The sequence below is a fragment of the Oncorhynchus mykiss genome, chromosome 24, assembly GCF_013265735.2.
Source record: "Oncorhynchus mykiss isolate Arlee chromosome 24, USDA_OmykA_1.1, whole genome shotgun sequence".
In the NCBI taxonomy this organism is placed as follows: Eukaryota; Metazoa; Chordata; class Actinopteri; order Salmoniformes; family Salmonidae; genus Oncorhynchus; species Oncorhynchus mykiss.
This window is the reverse complement of record NC_048588.1, coordinates 44777116-44784615: the sequence shown is the minus strand read 5'-3', so window position 1 is coordinate 44784615 and position 7500 is coordinate 44777116. Positions and strand designations below refer to the sequence as shown.

Below are 7500 nucleotides of genomic sequence, written 5' to 3'. Positions count from 1 at the left end.
AGGTAGACCTGACAGGGTTAATACCTGTACTCAGGTAGACCAGACAGGGTTAATACCTGTACTCAGGTAGACCAGACAGTGTTAATACCTGTACTCAGATAGACCAGACCAGACAGGGTTAATACCTGTACTCAGGTACATCAGACCAGACAGGGTTAATACCTGTACTCAGGTAGACCAGACACGACAGGGTTAATACCTGTACTCAGGTAGACCAGACAGGGTTAATACCTGTACTCAGGTAGACCAGACCAGACAGGGTTAATACCTGTACTCAGGTACATCAGACCAGACAGGGTTAATACCTGTACTCAGGTAGACCAGACACGACAGGGTTAATACCTGTACTCAGGTAGACCAGACAGGGTTAATACCTGTACTCAGGTAGACCAGACCAGACAGGGTTAATACCTGTACTCAGGTAGACCAGACAGGGTTAATACCTGTACCTGTACTCAGGTAGACCAGATTTTCTTAAATGAAAACACGATTAATCATCAACCACACTAAAATAAAGTGCAATATGAATGTGAAATCAATTTGTAAACACGGCTCAGACATTGTATATAATGTTTTCTAAACAAAGACAGAAATATGCACACTGGTCTACGATCGCAGGCTCCTGCACATTTGAAACAGGTTGGGGTTATTAAATACATTTAGCAATTCCAGTTTATCTTTACAGTCTGAGGACAGTTTATCCTGTCACTTCTTTACAGTCTGAGGACAGTTTATCCTGTCACTTCTTTACAGTCTGAGGAGAGTTTATCTGTCACTTCTTTACAGTCTGAGGACAGTTTATCCTGTCACTTCTTTACAGTCTGAGGACAGTTTATCTGTCACTTCTTTACAGTCTGAGGACAGTTTATCTGTCACTTGGAAGTCTGAGGACAGTTTATCCTGTCACTTCTTTACAGTCTGAGGACAGTTTATCTGTCACTTCTTTACAGTCTGAGGACAGTTTTCTGTCACTTTACAGTCTGCGGACAGTTTATCCTGTCACTTCTTTACAGTCTGAGGACAGTTTATCCTGTCACTTCTTTACAGTCTGAGGACAGTTTATCTGTCACTTCTTTACAGTCTGAGGACAGTTTATCCTGTCACTTCTTTACAGTCTGAGGACAGTTTATCTGTCACTTCTTTACAGTCTGAGGACAGTTTATCTGTCACTTGGAAGTCTGAGGACAGTTTATCCTGTCACTTCTTTACAGTCTGAGGACAGTTTATCTGTCACTTCTTTACAGCCTGAGGACAGTTTAACTGTCACTTTACAGTCTGAGGACAGTTTATCCTGTCACTTCTTTACAGTCTGAGGACAGTTTATCTGTCACTTCTTTACAGTCTGAGGACAGTTTATCTGTCACTTGGAAGTCTGAGGACAGTTAATCCTGTCACTTCTTTACAGTCTGAGGACAGTTTATCTGTCACTTCTTTACAGTCTGAGGACAGTTTTCTGTCACTTTACAGTCTGCGGACAGTTTATCCTGTCACTTCTTTACAGTCTGAGGACAGTTTATCTGTCACTTCTTTACAGTCTGAGGACAGTTTATCTGTCACTTGGAAGTCTGAGGACAGTTTATCCTGTCACTTCTTTACAGTCTGAGGACAGTTTATCTGTCACTTCTTTACAGTCTGAGGACAGTTTATCTGTCACTTTACAGTCTGAGGACAGTTTATCCTGTCACTTCTTTACAGTCTGAGGACAGTTTATCTGTCACTTCTTTACAGTCTGAGGACAGTTTATCCTGTCACTTTACAGTCTGAGGACAGTTTATCTGTCACTTCTTTACAGTCTGAGGACAGTTTATCTGTCACTTCTTTACAGTCTGAGGACAGTTTATCCTGTCACTTTACAGTCTGAGGACAGTTTATCTGTCACTTTACAGTCTGAGGACAGTATCTCTCACTTCTTTACAGTCTGAGGACAGTTTATCTGTCACTTCTTTACAGTCTGAGGACAGTTTATCCTGTCACTTTACAGTCTGAGGACAGTTTATCTGTTACTTTACAGTCTGAGGACAGTTTATCTATCACTTCTTTACAGTCTGAGGACAGTTTATCTGTCACTTTACAGTCTGAGGACAGTTCATCTGTCACTTTACAGTCTGAGGACAGTTTATCTGTCACTTCTTTACAGACTGAGGACAGTTTATCCTGTCACTTTAGAGTCTGAGGACAGTTTATCTGTCACGTTACAGTTTGAGGACAGTTTATCTGTCACTTCTTTACAGTCTGAGGACAGTTTATCTGTCACTTCTTTACAGTCCGAGGTCAGTTTACCTGTCACTTCTTTACAGTCTGAGGACAGTTTATCTGTCACTTCTTTATAGTCCGAGGACAGTTTATCCTGTCACTTTACAGTCTGAGGACAGGTTATCTGTCACTTTACAGTCTGAGGACAGTTTATCTGTCACTTGGAAGTCTGAGGACAGTTTATCTGTCACTTTAAAGTCTGATGACAGTTTATCCTGTCACTTCATTACAGTCTGAGGACAGTTTATCCTGTCACTTTACAGTCTGAGGACAGTTTATCTGTCACTTTACAGTCTGAGGACAGTTTATCTGTCACCTCTTTACAGTCTGAGGACAGTTTATCCTGTCACTTCTTTACAGTCTGAGGACAGTTTATCTGTCACGTCTTTACAGTCTGAGGACAGTTTATCTGTCACTTCTTTACAGACTGAGGACAGTTTATCTTTCACTTCTTTTTAGTCTGAGGACAGTTTATCTGTCACTTGTTTACAGTCCGAGGACAGTTTATCCTGTCACTTCTTTACAGTCCGAGGACAGTTTATCTGTCACTTCTTTACAGTCCGAGGACAGTTTATCTGTCACTTTACAGTCTGAGGACAGTTTATCTGTCACCTCTTTACAGTCTGAGGACAGTTTATCCTGTCACTTCTTTACAGTCTGAGGACAGTTTATCTGTCACGTCTTTACAGTCTGAGGACAGTTTATCTGTCACTTCTTTACAGACTGAGGACAGTTTATCTTTCACTTCTTTTTAGTCTGAGGACAGTTTATCTGTCACTTGTTTACAGTCCGAGGACAGTTTATCCTGTCACTTCTTTACAGTCCGAGGACAGTTTATCTGTCACTTCTTTACAGTCCGAGGACAGTTTATCTGTCACTTGGAAGTCTGAGGACAGTTTATCCTGTCACTTTACAGTCTGAGGACAGTTTATCTGTCACTTTACAGTCTGAGGACAGTTTATCTGTCACTTCTTTACAGTCTGAGGACAGTTTATCTGTCACTTCTTTACAGTCTGAGGACAGTTTATCTGTCACTTTACAGTCTGAGGACAGTTTATCTGTCACTTCTTTACAGTCTGATGACAGTTTATCTGTCACTTCTTTACAGTCTGAGGACAGTTTATCCTGTCACTTCTTTACAGTCTGATGACAGTTTATCTGTCACTTCTTTACAGTCTGATGACAGTTTATCTGTCACTTCTTTACAGTCTGAGGACAGTTTATCTGTCACTTCTTTACAGTCTGATGACAGTTTATCTGTCACTTTACAGTCTGAGGACAGTTTATCTGTCACTTCTTTACAGTCTGAGGACAGTTTATCCTGTCACTTGGAAGTCTGAGGACAGTATATCTGTCACTTGGAAGTCTGAGGACAGTTTCAGTGGCACGGCAGGAAAACACGTCTTTGAATGCCTATATTTAATGGCTTTCCAAAAGTTGATAGTGTTATTAAGATTTTCCTTTGTAGTTTCATAATAAAAGCTTGATTTACATTTTCTCATTTACAGACTGAGGACAGTTTATCTTTCACTTCTTTTTAGTCTGAGGACAGTTTATCTGTCACTTGTTTACAGTCCGAGGACAGTTTATCCTGTCACTTCTTTACAGTCCGAGGACAGTTTATCTGTCACTTCTTTACAGTCCGAGGACAGTTTATCTGTCACTTGGAAGTCTGAGGACAGTTTATCCTGTCACTTTACAGTCTGAGGACAGTTTATCTGTCACTTTACAGTCTGAGGACAGTTTATCTGTCACTTCTTTACAGTCTGAGGACAGTTTATCTGTCACTTCTTTACAGTCTGAGGACAGTTTATCTGTCACTTTACAGTCTGAGGACAGTTTATCTGTCACTTCTTTACAGTCTGATGACAGTTTATCTGTCACTTCTTTACAGTCTGAGGACAGTTTATCCTGTCACTTCTTTACAGTCTGATGACAGTTTATCTGTCACTTCTTTACAGTCTGATGACAGTTTATCTGTCACTTCTTTACAGTCTGAGGACAGTTTATCTGTCACTTCTTTACAGTCTGATGACAGTTTATCTGTCACTTTACAGTCTGAGGACAGTTTATCTGTCACTTCTTTACAGTCTGAGGACAGTTTATCCTGTCACTTGGAAGTCTGAGGACAGTATATCTGTCACTTGGAAGTCTGAGGACAGTTTCAGTGGCACGGCAGGAAAACACGTCTTTGAATGCCTATATTTAATGGCTTTCCAAAAGTTGATAGTGTTATTAAGATTTTCCTTTGTAGTTTCATAATAAAAGCTTGATTTACATTTTCTCTTCAGCACAGTGCATTTGTTTCCCAGTGCCCTAATCGACTGCCAGTCAGCCTGGGAGTTACCAGTTCTGGTTCTGTGGTCAGACAACCAAGGATTGTCTCTGCCTTTAACCCAGTATTTCATGAGCACTGCTTGTTTGACACAGATGGTCGGGAGACAGTTTATGGAAATATATATGGAATGAGCAAACCACTTTTTACCAGTCCCAGGCATACAGTACATGTAGTAAAGCCTGTTCACAAAACTGCTAATGTTCTGTTTGATTGCTATTCGAGGGCGGATTTAGGGCTTTTCGTGTCACTTAAATCGTTTGTGAATATACCGATGGCCTGTAGCTGCCTTTATCAACGTATTGCATTGCCCTTTTCTGGCAGCAGAGTTTAAGATAACCAGTTCCAGTTTATATTGCCCATGAGAACAGTTTCATTATTTCCCCCCAGCTGTGCCACAGCTCTGCGAGATAATCTAGAGACTCAACCTTTGCCGATTGGGGTCTATAACATTCGAATACATCTTGGTTTACAGCAGTTGACAGTTGCAACTTCATTGCTAAGAACTGCTTTGGTTGAGCTAAAAAAAATCATAAGGGCTGTAGCAACGAAGCTGTTTTAATGAACAGGGCCACACCTCCCCTTGTCTCTATCACTCCTGTACACATTATAACCAGCCAGACCAATAGTCTGATGGAGACAGAGTTGGGAAGTCGTGTCTTAGACAGAACTAAAACGTCAGGTTCGACAGTTAGGAACCACTCGTCCACCATGTCCATCTAAGGAACTGAGCTTCTCCTATTGGTGTGCAAACGTCCTAGCGCTGATCTGTTTCTGAAGGTTGGAGTTAGAAGTTCATCCTTAGAGCCACCGGACTGCGTTTGGATCAATGGTTTCTGATAATAATAACATACCTTCTGTTTACCCTGTACACAAATGACTTCACACACAACAACAAACTGAGGAGACTCTGCTATAGTCAGCTGTGTGATGAGAGGAGCCTCTGCTGTAGTCAGCTGTGTGATGAGGGGAGACTCTGCTATAGTCAGCTGTGTGATGAGAGGAGACTCTGCTGTACTCAGCTGTGTGATGAGAGGAGACTCTGCTATAGTCAGCTGTGTGATGAGAGGAGACTCTGCTGTAGTCAGCTGTGTGATGAGGGGAGACTCTGCTATAGTCAGCTGTGTGATGAGAGGAGACTCTGCTGTAGTCAGCTGTGCAGGTTGGTAGAAATGATCCAACCATTATGTAGGTTGGAGGAAATGATCCAACCGTTATGTAGGTTGGTGGAAATGATCCAACCATTATGTAGGTTGATGGAAATGATCCAACCATTATGTAGGTTGATGGAAATGATCCAACCATTATGTAGGTTGGTAGAAATGATCCAACCATTATGTAGGTTGGTGGAAATGATCCAACCATTATGTAGGTTGGTAGAAATGATCCAACCATTATGTAGGTTGGAGGAAATGATCCAACCATTATGTAGGTTGGTGGAAATGATCCAACCATTATGTAGGTTGGTGGAAATGATCCAACCGTTATGTAGGTTGGAGGAAATTATCCAACCATTATGTAGGTTGGTAGAAATGATCCAACCATTATGTAGGTTGGTAGAAATGATCCAACCCTTATGTAGGTTGGAGGAAATGATCCAACCATTATGTAGGTTGGTGGAAATGATCCAACCGTTATGTAGGTTGGAGGAAATTATCCAACCATTATGTAGGTTGGTAGAAATGATACAACCATTATGTAGGTTGGTAGAAATGATCCAACCATTATGTAGGTTGTAGGAAATGATTCAACCATTATGTAGGTTGGTGGAAATGATCCAACCGTTATGTAGGTTGGAGGAAATGATCCAACCATTATGTAGGTTGGTGGAAATGATCCAACCATTATGTAGGTTGGAGGAAATTATCCAACCATTATGTAGGTTGGTGGAAATGATCCAATCATTATGTAGGTTGGAGGAAATTATCCAACCATTATGTATGTTGGAGGAAATTATCCAACCATTATGTAGGTTGGAGGAAATGATCCAACCATTATGTAGGTTGGTAGAAATGATCCAACCATTATGTAGGTTAGTGGAAATGATCCAACCATTATGTAGGTTGGTGGAAATGATCCAACCATTATGTAGGTTGGAGGAAATGATCCAACCATTATGTAGGTTGGAGGAAATGATCCAACCATTATGTAGGTTGGAGGAAATGATCCAACCATTATGTAGGTTGGTATAAATGATCCAACCATTATGTAGGTTGGTAGAAATGATCCAACCATTATGTAGGTTGGTAGAAATGATCCAACCATTATGTAGGTTGGTAGAAATGATCCAACCATTATGTAGGTTGGAGGAAATGATCCAACCATTATGTAGGTTGGAGGAAATGATCCAACCATTATGTAGGTTGGAGGAAATGATCCAACCATTATGTAGGTTGGAGGAAATGATCCAACCATTATGTAGGTTGGAGGAAATGATCCAACCATTATGTAGGTTGGTAGAAATGATCCAACCATTATGTAGGTTGGTGGAAATGATCCAACCATTATGTAGGTTGGTAGAAATTATCCAACCATTATGTAGGTTGGTAGAAATGATCCAACCATTATGTAGGTTGATGGAAATGATCCAACCATTATGTAGGTTGGTGGAAATGATCCAACCATTATGTAGGTTAGAGGAAATGATCCAACCATTATGTAGGTTGGTGGAAATGATCCAACCATTATGTAGGTTGGTAGAAATGATCCAACCATTATGTAGGTTGGTGGAAATGATCCAACCATTATGTAGGTTGGTAGAAATGATCCAACCATTATGTAGGTTGATGGAAATGATCCAACCATTATGTAGGTTGGAGGAAATGATCCAACCATTATGTAGGTTGGTGGAAATGATCCAACCATTATGTAGGTTAGTGGAAATGATCCAACCATTATGTAGGTTGATGGAA

The 7500-nt window shown here is 40.7% G+C and overlaps 1 protein-coding gene across 3 annotated transcripts in view; it reads left to right on the top strand.

The window, feature by feature from the left end:
* LOC118943990 (nectin-1-like) overlaps positions 1–7500 on the top strand; it is a 571645-nt gene that overhangs the window by 113817 nt on the left and 450328 nt on the right. The gene's annotated exons all lie outside the window — the stretch shown is intronic.